Genomic DNA, 22,910 nt, shown 5'->3' with positions numbered 1-22,910 from the left:
CCAGGCACAAAGGCACTTTGAGTTGGGGTAATAATATCTGGCAGGAGAACCTTCAAACGAGGAGCCACCATTTTTGCAATGATTTTATATACCACATTACATAAGCTGATCGGCCTAAACTGGGTTACCTTTTCTGGTGAATTATCCTTTGGGATCATCACAATCGCTGTATTGTTCCAACCGGCTGGACTAGTGCATGTATTGATCGCTTGCAAAACCTCCTCAATTAGGTTGTCCCCTAACATGGGCCAAAATCTTTTATAGAAGATAGCATGGAGTCCATCCGGCCGGGGGGCTTTTAGATCCCCAATATCGAACAAAGCCTTACGAACGTCTTCAGCTGTATAAGGGGCGAGAAGAGCATTGTTCATTTCAGAAGAAACTCTCCGACAAACAAGGGACAAGACCTCTTGGCTTGGACATTGAATTTCCGATGTGAAGAGTTTTGCGAAATAACCAGTGATGTGATCCTGTAGCTCCTTATCCTCTCTCCAGACCCCCGAGTCATGCAATAACTTCTTGATATTATTTCTCTTCTTCCTAGCCATAGCTGCGTTATGGAAGAAAGATGTGTTACGGTCCCCGTGCATCAACCAGTTTGCACGACCTCTTTGTAGCCAGAAAATTTCCTCCTGGTCTAAGAGGTTTTCAATAACCACAATTATCTCCTTCTGTCGGCAACGAGATTCAGCATTCGTCGGGCCGCGTCGCAGTCTCTAACTCTTTTTTCAATTTCTTAATTCTCCGCTTCGGGCCCTTTAAAAATTAACGATCCCAGTTGTGAAGATCAGCATGCATGGCTCTCGTTCGATCCACAAGAGAAGGCCCAATACCAGCTAACTTTGCTTTCTCCCAAGATGCCTTAACGATTTCATTAACAATGTCTTCCTATAACCACCTAGCTTCAATTTGTTTTGCACGTCCCGCTGGTTGCTTGAAAATATTCTCGTCCAGATAATCCGTATCCAGCACCAGTGGGCGATGGTCGGAATGAACATGTTCTTCATTAATCACCTTTGCACAAGGGAATTTGAGTGCCCACCCTATATTACATACTGCACGATCAAGACGCTCTCGAATATCACCTCTGCTCCAAGTAAAAAGGTTTCCAGTGTAACCTAAGTCCTCTAGCCCACAATCCATAAGGCATTCACGGAACTCCAAGAGGGATACATTGTTGGCTAGATTACAAAAGATCGGAGGTCTGTTTCGGTTTATCTTTTTGAGTCAATAGAAAAGCCGCACCATTAAGAGGGGCTGAGGTGATGTTTCTAGTTAGGGGATCATAATAAGTTCACTTCAATTCATACACTCACTAAAACATCCAACTACACATCAAATTCATCATTGCCACTCAGTTCCATCAAGTACACATCCTTCTAGTGCCCCTGGATCTCCGGGTCTAAGAATCGGATCGCCGGGGTCCAATGGTTTCCTCTCTGGAGGAACAGATCTCTTCGGGGTCCCATGCCTCGGATGTCCGTTGTTCCTATGGCTCCCTCTCTGGAGACCCCGGGATCTTCGAGGTATCCATGGCATCACCACTCGATGGGCCAGACCTCCGAGGTGTGAGACCCTGGATATCCGTGATATTTGTTGGCTCGCCCTCTTGATGGGATGGATCTCCGAGGTCTCATGGCTCGGATCTCAGGGGAGCCCGGATCTCCAATGCTTCCCCGAAACTCCGGGGTACACCAAGTGGCCCAATAATTGTAAGATTTGAGAGGGGATATAAAAGCCACTCCTTCCACCTCCAACCTAATCCTTCCACCTTGAGTTACCCACCCTTGTTTGAACTCGAAAAAGCTCATCCTCCATTGGTTCCTCCACTCAAACATTCACAAATCTCGAGGATTCAAAGAAGATCAATCGATCTACACTTTCACCGAAACACTCGTCTTTCATGGCGGGTGGCCACAAGTGGCTCCAAGGTATGGTGCACGACTTTAGGTACAAAAATACACAATAAAATTCCCCTGCAAGCATTGTGTCCACATGCTTTCACAAAAATATAACCCAAGGGACAATTTGTACATGATTATTCTTTTTGTCAACATGCATTTTTACCACACCTTTATGTAGCACTACAGCACACAGGCTTATTCAACACACTAGTTGTATACCAACAACGAAGCATACACACATACATACCACAGCTTATTTTACATACCGGAATTCGCAACAATAGGAGTCCAACTCTGGTCAATACTCAAAAAACACAACTATGATTACCCTCCTGTGCCTGTTTGGAATCATGAACTCCTGTAGTTCCACTGAAGAAAAATGGCTACTCAGCTTTCAAGGATGACAATGGAGGGGTCTCAGAATACTTCCAGGTACTCGCCATTTCAGAGTACCGCTCACCCTGGACATCACCGGCAGCGGCATAGGACTCGAGTTCGGCCATCTCCTCTGGTGTGAGCCTCACAGATAGTGCTCCCACATTCTGGTTGAAATTCTCGATTTTTGTTGTGCCAGGTATGGGACAAACATCGCTCCCCTGATGATGAACCCAGGCTAATGCAAGTTGTGATGGTGTGCACCCTTTTCTTGTTGCCATTGCGTTAACACGGTCAAATATCAGGGTATTCTTCTCAAGATTTTCTGGCTGGAATCTGGGCATATGCTGCAAAAGCATGAAGTTTTCAGTGAAATGGACAACTGGCCGTGGAAGTCCCATTCCCCTTTTGTGACAAGAAACTGAAAAAGCGTTTAAATTAAGAAAAGGTATGTGTATGATCAATGCAAAGAAAAAAATCCATCAAGCATAAACACAAATATGTTTGATTGATGAAGAGTTAGAAGCTAACGAAAAAAGCAGGATTAACCTGTACCAAAAATAGCAAAGTCTACATAGCAGTCGTTGGAATTCACCTTGCGGTAGTCCTGATCTGATAGCGAGTCGATCAGTTTTGCTCCACCAGAGAAAAATCCTCTACCAAGTGGGCTGTAAGGTACGATTCCGATTCCAAGTTCTCTTGAATTGACACAACAAAATAAATTTAGACCATGTAGTCCCTGATTTCAACAAGCAGAAGATAGCAATTTTTGTTCATTACCTGCAAGTTGGAATTATGTCTTCTTCCACATCTCTAGACCATAATGACCACTACAGCTGAACTGCAGTAATAGGATGGACAGCATGAGCCCTTCTGATTGTTGATGCAGATGCTTCAGATAGTCCGATGTATTTTATCTTTCCTTCTTCGACTAGCTTCTTGAGTTCGCCAATCTAGCAAGGTGGAAACTCAGATTTAAAGATGTAAAATAAAAAACATGTCTCAAATTGTGCAACTGGGGTTCTCAAAATTCCGCCAATCTAGCAAGTTCACGTTGTATATGACAGTAACATAAAAAGGGATAGTTCACGTCCACGTTCAAATGTACATGCCTAAAATGGTGCAAGTTCACGACTGCTAAAGGTATCATTACTTACAGTGGATAGTTCAAATTTTGTGACTAAAAAAGAAAGAAATGTCATGAGAATAGCAGCATTTAACCACGTTTCTGTCCTATTATTTTTTATTAATTATTGTGAATCGTTTGGGTGAAGTTCAGTCGATGTATTTGGAATTTAGGTTTGGATACTCAAAAGAAAGGATGGAGTGTAGTACTATTTTGAACTTTTAAAGATCAGCAAACTTATTCTTTGAAAAGAAAAGTAAGATTAGATCATCGGTGAGATGAACTTTGGGGAAAGTTTAATCCTATCTTTCAGTTAAACATTTTGAGTTTGCTGATCTTAAAAATGAGAGGAGACGAGGTGATCACTCATGTGAGTTGTTTCTGAATTAGTGTATATTTTGTTAACCATTCAACAGACTTGTGAGGCCGGGGGTTTATCCTTCTTTTCGGGAGAAGGAAAAAAACTACTCCCTCCGTTCCTAAATATAAGTATTTTTTTAGAGATTTCAATATGGACTACATACAAATGTATATAGACGTATTTTAGAGTGTAGATTCACCAATTTTGCTCCGTATGTAGTTTATATTGGAATCTCTAAAAAGACTTATATTTATGAACGGAGGGAGTAATTGTTTAGCTAATATGTGGACCTGGGTCCAGCATCACCTTTTCGGTGTAGCTAACAAAATAGATAAGTGGCGGTGTGACACTCACCGTGACCTCGATGGGCAAATTTTTGTCGATGCGGTGCTGGTAGTAGAGATCAATACAGTCGACGGCCAGCCGCTTGAGGCTGCCCTCGCAAGCCGCGCGCATGTACGTCGGATCCCCCCGGACATTCCACTTGTTGTCTGCGAACGAGACGCCGAACTTGGTGGCCAGATCCACCTTCTCCCTCATGTCGCCTTGCAACGCCTGCGACGAGCATTACATCGAACACCTTGAGTGCACGTCCGTGAATCACAGTCCGACTAATTAGTCTAGCTTCTAGGAATCTAGGACCAACCTTGCCGAGCAGGATCTCGTTGGTGTGCGGCCCGTACATGTCGGAGGTGTCGAGGAAGGTGACTCCGGCGGCGACGGCGTGGTGGATGAGCGCGACCATGTCGGGCTCGGGCTTGGGCGCGCCGTAGAAGGCGGACATGCCCATGCAGCCGAGGCCCTGCGCCGAGACCTCCATTCCCTGGGAGCCCAGCTTCACGCGGGGAACCGCCGCAGGAGCGGACGCCATGTCTCCGGCAAGATGCTGCTCTCAGGCGTGGCCGGGTCGATCGGCGGCCACCGTGGTTTGGTGTTGGTGTGGATTGTCGTGGAGGAGCTCGTAGCCTCGTACCTTTATGTAGTGTCAGTGCCCTGTGAGGCTGGCGGGAAGGGTAGCGTCACCCCATATGTCACGTGACTTGACGAGCGTAGAGTTTCCGTTCAGAAGGAAGCCGTTCCCAACAGGGTAGCGTCATCCCATATGTAAACGGGGCGTCTTGCTACATAATGAAGTAGACCTCATCACGTGTCACGTCCTCTCTCTTCTTTTTTCTTTTGCAGGTTCTCGTGGCACGTCCTTCGTCGTACAAATCCTAGTTTTTTATTGGGAGGAAATCGTCATACAAATTCATATTCTTGGCCACAAAAACTACGTTAAGTCGTGGTCGAAAATAACAACTTGACTGGGAATAGCAAAAGCATAGAGCACGAAGCACGAAACATCTATAATACCTAAATAGTTCATCCTCACTATCTTATTTCTCTTGATATCCAGCCTATTCACATCATTAAGTAGACCCCACATGATTTTTACTCAATTCTATATCATCTATTCTGATTTTCCTATGCTCTGATCCATTTACTTTCGTGACAGAACTCTGTTGCTAAGACTAGCCACAATGGGTAGTAACATAGACTAGTAACATGTCCATATTACTAGTCTATGTACCTTTATAGTGGGGAGTAACATATGTGTGGTAACATGGAACACTTCATTTATTAGGCTATAGACACATCTTTCCTTGATATGTGTGATGTTACTCATATTAGTAGTAACTAGCTATGTTACCACTTTTATCTCTTTCTTCATTTATTGCATGCTACATCGTCTATTTAACTTAGATATATGTGATGTTACTATCTATGTTACTCCCACTATGGGTAGTCTAACATTGCGCCGTATACCCGCATGACTCTCAGTGTTCTGGAACTGACGCAGGCATCCGAAGAGACATGAATTGATCGTGGGAATTCAACAAGACATGACCGATCGTTTCATTTATCATCTATAAATCTTAGCACGCGCCTCCACGTGACCACGTCGCTTCAGGATCTCTTCAAATCTTGGATGATGAAGAAGGGGTAGGGAGGAAGAGGATAGAGAAGGAGAAGCGTCGGTGCGTAAGAGGTAGGAGGGCCGCATCTCGGAGCTCCCCAAAGAGACTGCGCTGCCGCTCAAGTCAGCCATCCGCACCGGCGCGCAGGGGGTGGGAGGACCGCATCTCAGAGCTCCCCATTGTCCTGCGCTGCCGCTCAAGTCGCGATCTGCAGCGGCGCGCTCCCCTCGCAGTAGCGCGACCTCTCGGAGCAGTGGTGGCCCGTGTGTCATCTCTTCGCCTCCGAGTCCTGCCGTGCGCGTCGTGGATGGCAGGGACGGGGGACCACATCATGGACCTCGATAAATGAGAGAGTTCAGGCGACGAGCTGCTGGAGGGTATGGACTTTTACATGGAGGCCTAGTCCAGGTACTACGACGATCTCGCGAGGAACCCCACGTCTCTGTACAAGGTCGATGCGCGTCGTGGGAGGCAAGATGTACATGCTCGGTTGCTCACCGCGGGGCCACGTTGCATGTTCCCAGACGTGTCCCTCATGGCCGCGCTCGGCCGCTGGGCTGTTCGACGTCCTGTGCGTGCAATTCCACGACAACCAGCCGTGCCAGGTCATTCCCGCCCGGAGACGGGATCCTGCAGAGCGAATGGCAGCAGTGGATGACGGATTTGCCTTCTCTGACTGTATATCTCGGTTTGCCGGCGTTGCTGGATATTGCGAACAACGGGTTCATCGACGCGGACACGCTCCTGTCGCAGGTGCTACCGCTGCTGGAAGGTGCGGCCAATTACAGCAACCATCATGTGGAGCTGCTCCTACGATGCTACGAAAGTACACTGGCTTTAGGGTGACGCCGCATAAAAACTTGCAAAACCACAACAAAGATCATGTACCATCTTCTTTACAGGCTTACACCCATCTCTAGTGTTAAAAAACATTTAAATTATGAGGTTGTGTTGTGGTCGTTTATTCTTTGAGCAAGCTAATGTCTTCTTTTACAAGATTACAGGAAACAGTGCATCCTCCAATTTCAAAAGTAGAGTCTGTAAGTGGTTACTCTTTTATCCATTCTCATTCTAATTCTAATGCATTCCATTCATTGATAGTGCATACAAAGCGTAACTAAGGAATTTGAAGGTTGGTGATTTCATTGACATTTGAAAATACAAATTGCAAAGCTGTTGTTTATGTTTAGTGTGTACTTAACCGCATCCCAATTTTTTACGAACGACCCAAAAGAGACCAATGCAATATTTGTAACCTTTAGAAAAAATTAACGATTTGAGCACTTGGAAGCCTACTACATGTCCCGCTGCAACGCGCGGGGTATCCATCTAGTTTTGCAAAAGAACCGTGCCACCGCGGGATGACACTTCCGCGGGATGCACGCCATGGTGCACGTCACTCCTGACACAATCATGCCATCCTCAAAAAGAAAAACTACATCGTCGTGTGGCGGTCAAGCGGTGCTGGGCTGCATAACGCGCGCGCACGTTGACTAAAATGTATTGATTCATTGAATCTGTGTCTACTCACTTCGGTCACCATGCTCATAAATACATCCAATACGATCACTAAATACGACAAGACATGATTATAAGATACTGTTTCACGTCCGTACGCGTCGTCATTGACCACCAGTCCACCGCGCGAGCGGGCAGGAAGCAGCCGCTTGCGTGTCGTTTTTGCACAACCCCCTCCGCTCGGATGTCGTTGGAAATGGATCAAATCTCCTTGCCTTTTTAGTCTTCGGTCACACCAAAGCAGGTGCGACGCAGGGGAGAGGGAGGCGATCGTCTGTTGCCACAGGCTCATTGCTGACAGAGAGGCGTCGTGAGGGTCGAGACGCAACGTTCGTCAACCCTTGTTCGTGCGGGGGTGTAGAGGAGTGGCGGCGATGGCCCCTGTTTGTCACCCTGACGGTGCGCCGCCCCCAAACTATAGTAAACCCCAATCTTTCCTGTCAAGTCCTGGATTCTTGGGCTGTTAATCTGCAATGTTCCGTTCAACATCAACAATCTTGAGTTAGTTTGATAGGGTTGCCCTCATTGGAGTAGAGATTTCGCTAGGGTTTTCCACATGACTTGGGGGTTTCGAAGTAGGGTCTTAGCTATGTAAGAGGACCTTGTAGTTGATTCTGGTGCATTTGTACATGTTTTAATCGGCAATATTTCGTTTGGGCATCATCAATTTTGAGCTAGTTTGATAGGGTTGCCCACATTCGAGTGTTGATTTCGCTAGGGTTTTTGTACATGATTTGGGGGTTATGGAGTGGGGTTTTATGTGTGTAAAGATGGTGCCTTGTAGTTGATTCTGATGCTTATGTACATGTTTTATTCTTGCAAAGCGCACGGAGCAAAAAAATATGTTCAATTCAACCATGGTGGATATTTCCTTGAACGTGGTGGCAACCGTTCTTATGTCATGCTCATGTTGTGTGGTATGATGAACTAGATGTTGTGTGGTATGATGAACTAGATGTTGTGACATGGTCTCCAATTATGGTTTAACTTTTAGTTGAGGAGATTGGGTGGGAGATGGCAGGTAGATTAAAGGTGTATTACTTGATTCCTATTATGTCAATCAAGCAAAATTGTTTGAGAGAATCAGAGGTAATGAAGACAGTGATCAGATGTTGACATTTCTGTCTCTTGGTCACAACTCACTCAGTCTTTATTTGGACCATGACGATAGCTTGGATGCTAACCTTACTTAGGATGATGTGGTGAATAACCCAATAACCCACCCGCCTCCAGTGTTCAGTCCTACAAAGACAAGGAACACTGAGCAAGAAAGTAATGCAACAACACATGTACAACCAGAGCATGTTGGATATGAAAATGAAGATGTAGAGCATGTAGGTGCAGATCATCCTATTTCTATGTAGGTGGTTTACCCAGAGAGTCCAACAAATGTTGTTAGTAATTATGCGTTTGCAAATAGGAACTGCTCTATTGGCAATCATGAAGATGCAAATATGGAAGAGATAGAGACTGTTGTCATACGACCATCACAACCAGAGCACATTCATAAGAATGTTAGTCAGCAAGAAGCAGTGAGCGGCAAAACTAGAAGACAGATCAATCCTTCATATGAAATGGGAGTAGAAGATGCAGCTGTTGGGATTGATTCAGATGATTCAGACTTTGATCGTGGTGTCATAGTAGATAGTGATTATGACATTAATGATGGTGATGCTGATCTATATGTAGAACAATGTGGATATGGGTGAACTCGAGGACAAAAAGGAGAAAGGGAAGCAGGGAAATCAAGCTACTAAAAAAGATAAGTATTTCGACAAAGGAAAGGAGAAAGCTAGAGATAAAGGAAAAGAGGGGCAAGAAGATGAACCATATGAGTCTGAAGGTGTTGGTTTGGGGCTAGCAGATTCAAATGATGAAGAAGTGTACATGAAGTTCGAGGTTTAGGGTAGAGGACTACATTGTCCTAAATTCCATGTAGGCCAAGTTTTCCAAATAGTTTAATTAAGAAGGAAGGCCATCAAAGAATATTGTTGCAAAACTAGAGTTGATGTCAAGTTGCATGTGAATGATAGGAAAATATTAAAGGACAAATGTGATCATGATTGTACTTGGTATCTATGGGCCTCTCATGACAGCAGAACCAACTGCTTCATGGTCAAGAAGTATGTCAATGAACACACACACAAATAAGTGGAAGATCAAGTTGCAGAGGGCTAGCTATGAAGATCATCCATGGTGATGAGGAAGGGCAATACAAAATGCTTTAGGACTATGGCAATGAGTTAAGAAGGAGTGAGGGAGTCCTGGATTAGGGGGTCCCCGGGCGTCCGGGCTATGTGACATGGGTTGCACTGGTGGGCCGTGAAGATACAAGATAGAGGGCCTTTCCTCGTGTCCAGATGGGACTCTCCTTTGCGTCGGTGACAAGCTGGCGTTCGGATATGAAGATTCCTTTCTCTGTAAACCGACTCTGTACAGCCCTAGCCCCCTCCGGTGTCTATATAAACCGGAGGGTTTAGTCCATAGAGGCAATCATAATCATACATGCTAGACATCTAGGGTTTAGCCATTACGATCTCGAGGTAGATCAACTCTTGTAACCCCTATATTCATCAAAGTCAATCAAGCAGGAAGTAGGGTATTACCTCCATTAAGAGGGCCTGAACCTGGGTAAACATCGTCTCCCCTGCCTCCTGTTACCTTCGATCCTCCGACGCACAGTTCGGGACCCCCTACCCGAGATCTGCCGGTTTTGACACCGACATTGGTGCTTTCATTGAGAGTTACACCATGCCGTCGTTAGAAGGCTCGATGGCTCCATCGATCGTCTACAACAAGGCCGCCTCGAAGGAGACTTTTCTCCCCGGCCAAATTTTCGTATTCGGCGGCTTCGCACTGCGGGCCAACTCGATCGGCCACCTGGAGGAGATCGACAGCTACGCCCCTAGTCATCAAATTAGTTTTGGAAATCTGAACTACGTCGCCGATATCCGAGGAGACTTGATCTTCGAGGGGTTCACGATGCCGACCGCCGCTCTGGCCTTAGATCCAGAGCAAACTGCTGGGTCCGAAGATGGGAGTGCGGATCCCACCGGACTCTCCACAATTACGGAACTCACTACCACAGATCTGGACAGGACTGTGTCATTGGCAGGTCTGGAGCCTAGCCGGACTCCCCTCATCATTGAAGGGCCGAACTCGTCCCCAGATCCTAATTTTGGACTCTCGAGGTCTGTGGCAAGCGGGTGTGACCCGGAGGCCTTTCCCTCACCTAGCACCAAAGGCTTTTGCCTCCGCGTCCAACGCTCGCCTTTAAGCGAGGCCCTGGACCTAATGCGATCCCTCGCCATTGCAGACGAATCGCTGCCGAACTACCCTCAGCCCATGCTAGGGGCTGAGAGCGGGGAATTTTACGTCCCACCCGCCACCCACTTCATAGCCACTGTCGAGGATCTAACCGACATGCTCGATTACGCCTCCGAAGACATCGACGCTATGGACGACGATGCCGGAGATGAGCAAGGCCAAAACCCACCGTTCACCGGACGCTGGATGACCACTTCCTCATACGACGTGTACATGGTGGACACACCCAAAGAAGACAACAGCGATGATGAGAAGGATCCAGTCGAGGACGAACCTCTTGAGATACCACCAAAGCGTCGACGTCAGCGGCGCCGCTCTAAATCGCGTCACAAAAAAGATAGCAACACCGGCACCGGAGACAATAATACTCCAGAAAACGCCGAAGACCTCGAAGCCCCTGTTGAGCCAACATCCGAACAGGATGATTGGGAGGAAGGGCAAGTTAACCCCGACGATCCTGTCGAGAATGAGGGCTCGGAGGACAGTAATTACCTACTGATCTCCGAAGAGGACGTGAGCCTCGACGACGAAGATTTCATCGTGCCTGAGGAACCCCTCGAACAAGAGCGCTTTAAGCGCCGGCTAATCGCCACTGCAAGAAGCCTGAAAAAGAAGCAGTAGCAGCTTCAAGCCGATCAGGATTTACTCAATGACAGATGGACTAACGTTCTGGCAGCCGAGGAATACGGCCTCGCACGCCCAACTAAGAGTTACCCGAAGCGCAAGCTGCTACCCCAATTCGACGATGAGGCCCCGGAGCCCATACCGCCAACGCATGATGCTAACAGACCTGACCGACCACCACGTGGCCGGGGCAGAGCGGCAACTCAAGCCGAACACCGGCCCGCACCACCTCGTCGTAGAGGCCGAGAAACAGCGGCTCCAGGATACACCTACGACCTACAACAGGACCTGGACAATAGAGCCGGTCAGACCAGATCAATCTATGGATCACGGGGCCGTGCCCCAGCGCGAGAAGACGGCTATCATGCCTGGCGCGACAAGCATAACTACACCCGGGCCAAAAACCGCATACGGACTTCATCTGAACTGCGTCGTGACGTGGCCCGATACAAAGGCACCGCACACCCCCTATGCTTCACCGACGAGGTAATGGAGCACTAATTCCCAGAAGGGTTTAAACCCGTGAACATCGAATCGTACGATGGCACAACAGATCCCGTAGTATGGATTGAAGATTTTCTTCTCCATATTCACATGGCTCGTGGTGATGATCTACATGCCATCAAATACCTCCCCTAAAACTTAAGGGACCAGCTCGGCACTGGTTAAATAGCCTCCCAGAAAACTCTATTGGAAGCTGGGAAGACTTGGAAGATGCCTTTAGAGACAACTTCCAAGGCACTTATATCCGGCCTCCGAACGCCGATGACCTCAGTCACATAGTAAAACAACCCGGAGAGTCGGCCAGGAATTCTAGACCAGGTTCCTAATTAAAAAGAACCAGATTGTTGACTGCCCGGACGCCGAAGCCCTAGCGGACTTTAAACATAGCATCCGCGACGAATGGCTCGCCCGACACCTCGGCCAAGAGAAGCCGAAGTCTATGGCAGCCCTTACATCACTCATGACCCGCTTTTGCGCGGGCGAAGACAGCTGGCTAGCCCGTAGCGGCAACAGTACCAGCGACCCCGGCACTTCTGAAGCCAGAAACGGCAACGGCAGGCCCCGACACAACAAACATAAGCGTCGAAGCAACAATGACAATACCGAGGACACGGCGGTCAACGCCGGATTTAGTGGCTCCAAAACCGGTCAGCGGAAGAAGCCATTCAAAAGAAACAAAGACGGTTCATCTAGCTTGGACCGAATACTTGATCAACCTTGCCAGATTCACGGCACCCCCGACAAGCCTGCCAACCATACCAACAGAAGTTGTTGGGTCTTCAAACAGACCGGTAAGTTAAATACCGAACATAAGGAGAAAGGGTTGCCCAGCAAGGACAACGATGAGGAGCCTCGCCCACCGAGCACAGGGGGCAGAAGAAATTCCCCCCGAGGTCAAAACGGTGAATATGATATACATTACTCACATCCCCAAGCGGGAGTGCAAGCGCGCGTTAAGGGATGTCTATGCGATAGAGCCAGTCGCCCCAAAATTCAACCCATGGTCAGCCTGTCCGATCACTTTCGATCGCAGAGACCATCCGACCAGTATCTGTCACAGAGGTTCAGCCGCGCTGGTTCTCGATCCAATTATCGATGGATTTCACCTCACACGAGTCCTCATGGACGGCGACAACAGCCTTAATCTGCTCTATCAGGACACAGTCCGCAAAATGGGTATTGATCCGTCAAGAATCAAGCCCACCAAAACTACCTTTAAAGGAGTAATACCTGGTGTAGAGGCTCGCCGCACGGGCTCAATCACATTGGAAGTCGTCTTCGGCTCGCCAGACAACTTCCAAAGCGAAGACTTGATCTTTGACATCGTCCCTTTCCGCAGAGGCTATCATGCACTACTCGGACGAAGCACGTTCGCTCGCACTATGCCTATCTCGAACTGAAGATGCCCGGACCGCGCGGTGTTATAACAGTCAATGGAAACGTGGAGCGCTCCCTCTGCACTGAAGAGCACACCGCGGCCCTCGCAGCGGAGGTACAAGGTGGCCTTATCAAGCCAAATACTAGATCGGCAGTCAAACCCCCGGACACTGTCAAACGAGTCCGGACTACCCCGCAGAACGACAGTCCAGCTTGTCAGGAGCTCGATTAGAAATTTGGCCTCCATCTCAGCCCCAACCGCATTGCAGCGTATGTACTACGCGTACATAACTACGCACCAAAGATACGATGGGCAAAGATGGAGGCATAGTAAAGATAAAGTCCACAATATGGCTCGACCCTATCTGGACATGCATATCATTTTTTTTATTTTTCAAGTTCCTTACAACCCATATCACCTTTCGACGGTACCAAGGGCCCTTTTTCTAGGCCGCTCATGAAAACCCGATCGTTGATCCTTTGGAAGGATAATACACCAAGGAGAAAAGTAGCGTGGACGTGCGGTGGAGTATCTAAAGGATCTTTAAAGATCACCTCTTCCTTTTTTAGGACCCGTACACAGCTCACCCTTGTGCTGGGCATGTAAAATAGCCTCGATGCTTATCGCATTATTTGTACAAATACGCTTTGACATATCAGTCAGACTATAATGGAAACAGTTCTTTCGCCCAACCTATTCGGTACTGGCTTATTTCCCAATCTGTCTTCCCTCTTTTTGTCCAATTTCCATGTACACCTCGGTACGACTTAAATCGCCAGGGGCTCCATTCAGCCACGTACACAAAATAAGTCCGAACACTTTTATAGTACAATTCGGCGTCACGAATATAGCATTATATGCATCGGCTCCGAATCATGTCTTTGGTCAATAGTTGGGTTGCCCGGCTCCTGTGGTTACTGCCTTACGTTCCGCTCGTTCGGCTAAGGTAGTAAAGGGAGAACTACTGCGATTGTGTTTCTGGTTCATCCGGATAAACACCTCAGTGGAGAAAGCCAAAAACTGACTGTCATGGTGCGGCGAGAGCTGGTCAGCTATTCGGTGACTAATTATAAATCTCTTGCGATTTTTTCCGCATTACGCGAAGGACCGGTTTTCACCCAGTCAGGCGTCTACAGCACCCAAATTCAGATAATCGAATAATACCAGGGGCTGCACCTACAATCTCATTGTCAAACTCCTATGGCTAAGTGAGAGTGATAAAGCCACATAGTCTGATTGCCTGGTTCGCTGCACTAACACCTCCTTCAAGGACCAAAACGTTGGGTCAAGTGTGTTTAGGCTATTCCGAACACCCCAGTACTACCTACGTGGGGGCCGAAGCCGATGACTGGCCAACTCTCAAATACCATAACGGACGCACAGGAGGAAAATAATTTGAGGTAAAACAAGCAACATATTATACATAAGCCTTGTTTCATAATACAAAGTTCAGGCAGCACGGATACATTCATTCAGAAATAATGTCCTTCAAACACTGGCCCTCTACAATGCGGGATCCTTCCAAGACATCATCAAAATACCGCTCCAGCGTGCGGTGCTCCTTGCCTACGGGCTGTCCCTCGATTGCAAGCTTGACGATATTCATCTTCGCCCACTGCACCTTGACATGGGCGAAGGCCATCCGGGCACCTTCGATGCAGACCGACCGCTTTATGGCATCAAGATGGGGGCAGTCACTGACTAGCCGCTTCACGAGACCGAAACAACTGCTGGGTATGGGTTCGGCTGGCCAGAGACGAACTATAACATCCTTCATGGCTAATTCGACCACCCTATGCAGTTCGGTCAGCTATTTCAGCTGATCATTGAAGGGCACTGGATGCTCTGGCGCAAGGTACTGCGACCAGAACAGCTTCTCCGTTGAGCTCCCCTCTTCGGCTCGGAAGAACTCCGCAGCATCAGCAATACTCCGGGGTAGATCCACAAACGCTCCTGGAGAATTCCAAACTCGGGTCAGTAAGATGTACCTTCTTCTTACAAATTTGCTCTGCATATTAAAGGCCTTACCCGCCGCGATCTGCTTAGCCTCTTGGATCTCCCAGTGGGCGCCTTGGGCTTCAACCCGGGCTTCCTTCGCGCTTTGAAGGGCCTTAGCAAGTTCGGAATTATGATCCGAAATCTTGCGCTCCAAGGATTCACATTTGCTTATGGCATCCTTGAGCTCTTGTTGGACTTCCTCCATCCTTGATTCATCTTTTAGGCGGGCGGCTCGTTCCTCCTCCGCCTCCTTCTTGGCTTCGGCTAGTGCACTCTTGAGGGTCTCAACCTCAGACGCGTCAGCTATGAGCATAATTATAAAACTCATTCAGATAAAAAATCAGAGCTGATATCATTTCAGATGTGTTTCGGTATCACATACCTTGCCTTTCCTCTAATTTCTGCTTCAGTTCGGACACTTCAGCGGCATGGGAAGCTGCCGCCAACATCGCAGCCTGTTTGTTCATATAGATATGTACGTTTATCTCCTGCGAGAGCTATTCGATCCTCTGTTCGGCCTTTCTTTCCGAACACCGAACAGAGTCTCAGGGGCAACTATCGATACACAGGCATTCCTTTTACATAGCTAAAAAGTATTACATCACATACCTGAAAGCCTCTCAGAAGGCTAGTATAGGCCTCGTTCAATCCGCTTTTAGCGGATCGAACCTTTTCAACCACCGTACCCATAAGGGTACAATGTTCCTCCATAATGGAGGCGCTTTGAAGCGCTTCCACCAAAGCATCCGGCGCCTCCAGATTGACAAAGGTCGCCGGTGGAGTTGACGCGCCCCCTTCTTTCGAAGGAGGCTGCTCACCTGATTCCGGAGCCGTGTGGGTCTCCGGAATGACATTTGGTTGGGGGCCAAATTGGACCTGGCCCGCGTCGCCAGTCTCCATGGGGGTCAGTTCTCCCATGTTTTCGGCAGCAGAGGTATCACCCTGTGACGCCCCCGATTCAATCGTACACTAATCATGCACACAAACGTGTACGATCAAGATCAGGGACTCACGGGAAGATATCACAACACAACTCTAAAACATAAATAAGTCATACAAGCATCATAATACAAGCCAGGGGCCTCGAGGGCTCGAATACAAGTGCTCGATCATAGATGAGTCAGCGGAAGCAACAATATCTGAGTACAGACATAAGTTAAACAAGTTTGCCTTAAGAAGGCTAGCACAAACGGGGATACAGATCGAAAGAGGTGCAGGCCTCCTGCCTGGGATCCTCCTAACTACTCTTGGTCGTCGTCAGCAGGCTGCACGTAGTAGTAGGCACCTCCGGTGTAGTAGGAGTCGTCGTCGACGGTGGCATCTGGCTCCTGAGCTCCAGCATCTGGTTGCGACAACCAGGTAGAAAGGAAAGGGGGAAAAGAGGGAGAAAAGCAACCGTGAGTACTCATCCAAAGTACTCGCAAGCAAGGAGCTACACTACATATGCATGGGTATATGTGTAAAGGGCCATATCAGTGGACTGACCTGCAGAATGCCAGAATAAGGGGGGGGGATAGCTAGTCCTGTCGAAGACTACGCTTCTGGCAGCCTCCATCTGGCAGCATGTAGAAGAGAGTAGATTGAAGTCCTCCAAGTAGCATCGCATAGCATAATCCTACCCGGCGATCCCCTCCTCGTCGCCCTGTTAGAGAGCGATCACCGGGTTGTATCTGGCAAAAGTATCCAGTTCTAGTTGTCATAAGGTCAAGGTACAACTCCGGGTCGTCCTTTTACCGAGGGACACAGCTATTCAAATAGATAAACTTCCTTGCAGGGGTGCACCACATAACCCAACACGCTCGATCCCATTTGGCCGGACACACTTTTCTGGGTCATGCCCTGCCGCGGAAGATCAACACGTCGCAGCCCTACCTAAGCACAACAGAGAGGTCAACACGCCAGTCTAAATCCTATGGCGCAGGGGTCTGGGCCCATCGCCCATTGCACACCTGCACATTGCGAGGGCGGCCGAAAGTAGACCTAGCCTAGTAGGCGTTCCAGTCCAATCCGGTGCACGCCACTCAGTCGCTGACGTCACGAAGGCTTCGGTTGATACCACGACTTCGAGTGCCCATAACTATTCCCGCGTAGTTGGTTAGTGCGTATAGACCAAATGGCCAGACTCAGATCAAATACCAAGAACTCGTTAAGCGTGTTATTTTGAAGTAACCGCGGACGCCGTCCAGGGCCAGGCCCACCTCTCACCTAGGCGGTCTCAACCTGCCCTGTCGCTCCGCCACAAGATCCACTCGCGGGTACTCCTACGAGCCGACCCGACTTTAGTCACCACAGGTATCATGTATAGAGTATATAAGTATATACCCGTGATCACCGCCCAAGTGATCACGGCTCGATAGTATAGCACAGCAGACGGACAAGAATGTAGGGCCACTGATGGAAAACTAGCATCCTATACTAAGCATGTAGGATTGCAGGTAAAGATACCAACAGTAGTAGCAAGGACAGGCTATGCATCAGGATAGGATTAACGGAAAGCAGTAACATGCTACACTACTCTAATGCAAGCAGTATAGAGAAGAATAGGCGATATCTGGTGATCAAGGGGCGGGGGGCTTGCCTGATTGCTCTGGCAAGAAGGAGGGGTCGTCCACAGCGTAGTCGGTCGGGGCACCAGCAGCGGCGTCGGTCTCGTAGTCTACCGGAGAGAAGAGGGGGAAGAAACAATGAATACAATGCAAACAAATGCATGACGATGCACGACATGACAAAGCGTGATGCTAGGTGTGCCCTAATACGGTAGTAGGTGATACCGGCGAAGGGGGGGAACATCCGGGAAAGTATTCCCAATGTTTCGCGTTTTTGGACAGATGGACCGGAGGTGAAATGTTGCAGGTTCACTATTCTAGAGACGTGTGGTGAACGAACGGGCTGCGTATCCGGATTCGTCTCGTCGTTCTGAGCAACTTTCATGTAGAAAGTATTTTCATCCGAGTTACGGATTATTTTATATGATTTTCTAAAGATTTAATCATTTTCTGGAATTACTTAAATTAACAGAAAAGGAATATGACGTCAGCATGACGTATGTGTGATGTCAGCAGTCAACAGTACGGTTGACCAGGTCAAACTGACCAGTAGGGCCCACCTGTCATTGGCAGTGGGCTAACAGCAGATCATTTTAACTTAAACAGACTAATTAGTGACTGGACCCCACCAGTCAGTGACTCACTAGTTTAGCTAATTACTTTTATTTAGGAAAATGTTTTAATTAGGTTAATTATGTGGTGGGGGCCCACGTGTCAGTGGCACTGAGTGCCCAGTCAGCATAGTTGACCGGGGTCAACGGGTCAGCTGGGGCCCCTGGGACCCACCGGGCAGTGGCCCTGGGGGTGGCCCCTGGTCGGCCACGTCGGCGCGGTCGGCGTTCAGCCGTCGGCGACACAAAGAGGCGGCGGAGGCGCTCGGGAGGCCGGATTTCGCCCACAAGGGGCCAAAACGGACGCGGCCGACGCCGTTCGAACGGGAGCGGCGAGCCGGAGCTAACCGCGGTGGTGGCCGGCCCCGGGGCGGCCGGAAACGGCGTCGGCGTGGAACACGGGCGGCGGTGGCCTTCGGGCGCTCGACGGCGATGGGGCTTCGGGACACGGCTTCCCGCGCGGAGCGTCTCTACGGGCGGCTGGTGCTCGCGCGCATCCACTGCTGCAGTCGACAGTAGGCGGGAGGCGACCAGCACATCGGAGACGAGCTCGCGGTGGCGGGCGAAGCACTGGCCCATCGAGGACGGCGCCAGGGGGAGCGGGAGGAGTAGCGGGCGCGTGCAGTGGGCGCAGGCGGAGGTGCTGAGCACGGCGGGGTGGTCGGCCGCGAGCTCTGCGAGCCGTGGCCACGGCGGCGAGCACCACCGCGGCGACGAGCTCGGGCACGACGGTGGGAGCAGCTATGGGGCAAGAAGCAAAGCGCGAGGAGAGGGGGAAAGGGGGCGGGTCTCACAGTGAGGCACACGGTGGCCGGCGACAACTTAGTAGCAGCAGGGGGCTGGAGTGGACGGCGACGGCGACGACCGAACGGGGAAGGCGGCGATCGAGGCGAGGCAGAGGGGCTCCGAGGTCCGTGGCATGGTCGCGGTCGTCGTGGTCGAGGACGAGGGGGGGGGGCTCCTGGACGCAGGCGGACGGAGGACAGCCGCCGGTGGCCACACGCACAGTGAGGCCGCGGCGACGGCTACGCCTGGGCCAGCCCGGCGCAACAGATCTGGGGGAGGGGGGAGCGAGGAGTGGGGAAGCCAGGGGGCGAGTGGGAGAGGGGCTCGAGGAGGCGGGGGGCGCTGGCGACCTTATCCTCTCGGGACGGCGCCGACAAGGTGGTGCGGTGGCGACCAGCCTCCTGTAGCGACGGGGTCGGCGGCACAGAGAACCGACCGGGGAGGGGGAGTGGGCTGGCAGATGGAGTGGGCCGAGCCCCAAATGGGAGGCCAGGGGCTCTTTTCTCTCTCTCCCCTCTGCCTTTCCTTTTTAATTTCTTTTCTTTATTTTTCTTTTCTGTTTTATTTCACTTTAAAATACTTAGGCACTTTCAAAAAAAATGTTTTCTCCACAATAATTACCAGTGCAATATTTGGCACCCACCGATAATTTTTGTTTTGACTTTTGAAAACTTTGGGTGTTTGTCACTAATTCATTTTTTTTGAATTTGAGATGTTTTGAACTAACACTTGATTAGCAACAGTAACAGAGATGAAATGGCATCATCAGGAGAGTTTTACTGTAGCCTAATTATCCGGGCGTTACAAATCTCCTCCACAACAAGAAATCTCGTCCCGAGATTGAGGAGGTAGAAGGAAACAGTGCGGGGTATTCATCACGCAGGCGATCCTCGCGTTCCCAGGTGGCTTCATCTTCAGAATGGTGCGACCACTTGGCTTTGAGGAACTTGATCGCCTTCTGACGTGTGCGGCGTTCAGCTTGGTCGAGAATGCGGACCGGATGCTCTTTATAGGAGAGGTCCTGCTGCAATTCGAGCACTTCATGATCCACGGCTCGGATTGGGTCCTTGAAGCAACGGCGGAGCTGTGACACATGGAACACATCGTGAACCTGAGAAAGGTTCGGCGGTAGCTCCAGTTGGTATGCAACTTTTCCACGCCTTTCTAGAATAGTGAATGGGCCAATATAGCGAGGAGCTAGTTTGCCCTTGATCTCGAAGCGGTGAGCACCCTTCATTGGTGTGACTCGAAGATAAGCCTTTTCGCCAGGTTGATAGACCATGTCTTTATGATGACGGTCATACTGACTCTTCTGACGCGACTGAGCAGTCTTGAGATTCTCACGAATAATGCGGACTTGTTCTTCGGTATGTTGGATAATATCCGGACCAAAGAGTGGACGTTCCCCAGTTTCTGACCAGTTCAGAGGGGTTCGGCACTTTCGTCCATATAACAGTTCGAAGGGGGCCATCTTCAGACTAGCTTGATAGCTATTATTATAAGAGAACTCAGCATACGGGAGAGATTCCTCCCATTTCTTGCCAAAGGAAATAACACAAGCTCGAAGCATGTCTTCGAGAACTTGGTTGACGCGTTCAACTTGCCCTTGCGACTGAGGATGAAAGGCAATGCTGAAAGACAGATGAGTTCCCATAGCTTCTTGGAAACTTGCCCAGAATCTTGAAGTGAATAAGCTGCCACGGTCTGAACTGATTACCAATGGAATACCGTGAAGTGAGACAATTCTGGACATGTAGAGAGTTGCAAGCTGACTAGCAGTGATCGTTTCTTTGACCGCCAGAAAATGTGCAGCTTTGGAAAGTCGGTCAATGACGACAAGAATAGCATCATTACCTTTCTGTGGTTTGGGAAATCCAGTGACGAAGTCCATCTCAACATGGTCCATTTCCATTCAGGAATAGAGATAGGTTGCAGAGTTCCAGCAGGCCTTTGATGTTCTGCTTTGATACGACGGCAAACGTCACACTCAGCAACATAACGAGCAATGTCTTGCTTCATATTAGACCACCAGAATCTCTGACGGATGTCTTGGTACATCTTTGTACTACCAGGATGGATACATAGAGGCGTATCATGAGCTTCTTTCATAACTTCCTGAGTCATATCCAGGTTTTACTCTACACATGGCACCACTAGGCGGCCCTTGAAGTACAAAGTGCCATCTTCAGCAATAGTGAAGAATGAGGGCTTTCCTTCTGCGAGGTAGCGCTTAATCTTGTGGGCTTCAGAGTCATATCCCTGTATTCTCTTGATGGAGTCCAAGAGATCTGGTTCGACAGCCAGGGTATTGAGTGAACCCTGGGAAACAACCCGGAGGTTCATCTTGCGAAACTCCTTAGGAGGGGGAGCGAGTGCACCCGGAGGAACAATATGGAGGTTCAGCTTTCTGAATTCTTCAACAAGCAAGGGCTGAACTTTGTGAACCTGGAGGTGGTTGCAGTAAGACTTGCGGCTCAAGGCAACATCCATTACATTAGCCTTGCCTGGCGTATAGGAAATTCCCAAGTCAAAGTCTGCAACAATCTCCATCCATCTCTGCTGACGGAGGTTCAGGTCCGGCTGAGTAAACAGATACTTCAGACTTTGGTGGTCAGTGAAGATCTCGCAACGATTACCGAAAAGGTAATGTCGCCACTGCTTCAGCGCATGAATGACAGCAGCAAGTTCGAGGTCGTGAACTGGGTAGTTCTCTTCGTGAGGGCGCAATTGCCGAGAGGCATAAGCAATCACTTTGCGGTCTTGCATTAGGACACAGCCTAATCCTTGACGGGAAGCGTCGCAGTAAATGATGAAGTCCTTCTTAGTATCAGGTGGAGCTAGAACTGGGGCAGAAGTCAACTTGTCTTTGAGTGCCTGGAAACTTTCCTGACATTTGTCTGTCCATTGGAATTTGACGCCCTTATGCAACAGGTTAGTCAGAGGCCTGGCGATCTTGGAGAAGTTCTCGACGAATCGACGGCAATAGCTGGCGAGACCGAGAAAACTTCTGACTTGCTTAACGTTCTTGGGAGGAGTCCAATCAAGGATAGCCTAGACTCGTTCAGGGTTGACGGCAATACCATCCTTAGAGATGACATGCCCAAGATAGGTTACTTCGGGTAGCCAGAATTCACATTTGGAGAACTTGGCATATAGTTGATGCTCTCGTAGCTTTTCCAGCACAAGACGAAGATGTTCAGCATGTTCTTCTTCATTCTTGGAAAATACCAGGATATCATCCAGATAAACCACGACGAACTTGTCGAGGTAATCCATGAATATATAGTTCATCAGACGAGAGAAGGTGGCTGGCGCGTTGGTTAAACCGAAAGACATAACGGTGTACTCGTATGAACCATATCGAGTCACGAAGGCGGTCTTTGGGATATCCTCTTCGCGAACACGGATCTGGTGGTAACCCAACATCAAGTCGATCTTAGAGAACACTGATGAACCCGCGAGGTGATCATACAGATCATTGATCCGAGGAAGAGGATATTTATTCTGAATGGTAGCTTGGTTTATAGGACGGTAGTCTTGAACTAATCGGTTTGTCCTATCCTTCTTCTTGACAAAGAGAGAAGGTGCTCGCCAAGGAGAGCAACTTGGGTGAATGAATCCTTTGCGAAGAGATTTGTCGATTTCCTCCTTAAGATCAAGGAGTTCATGCGGCGGCATCTTGTAGGGTCGTTTTGCTATAGGAGTGGTGCCTGGTTTCAAGTCGATGATGAATTCGACAGCTCTAGTAGGGGGAATCCCTGGAAGTTCTTCTGGAAAGACGTCGAGGAATTCACGCATGATGGGAATGTTTTCAATGCCCTCGAGTGGTGCAGCGTTCAATGCATAGAGCCTTGCCTCGGCATTTTGCACCAGATGAGCTTGGTAAGTAACTAT

At 49.1% G+C, this 22,910-nt stretch overlaps 1 pseudogene; it reads right to left on the bottom strand.

Moving 5' to 3' along the window:
* Nucleotides 1-2,372: 2,372 nt before the first annotated feature.
* Nucleotides 2,373-4,795, bottom strand: LOC109765847 (IN2-2 protein-like; annotated as a pseudogene).
* Between the last annotated feature and the right edge of the window lie 18,115 nt (nucleotides 4,796-22,910).

This window comes from Aegilops tauschii, chromosome 2, assembly GCF_002575655.3.
Source record: "Aegilops tauschii subsp. strangulata cultivar AL8/78 chromosome 2, Aet v6.0, whole genome shotgun sequence".
NCBI classification, from domain to species: Eukaryota; Viridiplantae; Streptophyta; class Magnoliopsida; order Poales; family Poaceae; genus Aegilops; species Aegilops tauschii.
Note: the sequence above shows the minus strand (reverse complement) of the source record. Positions and strands in the feature narration are given on the sequence as shown.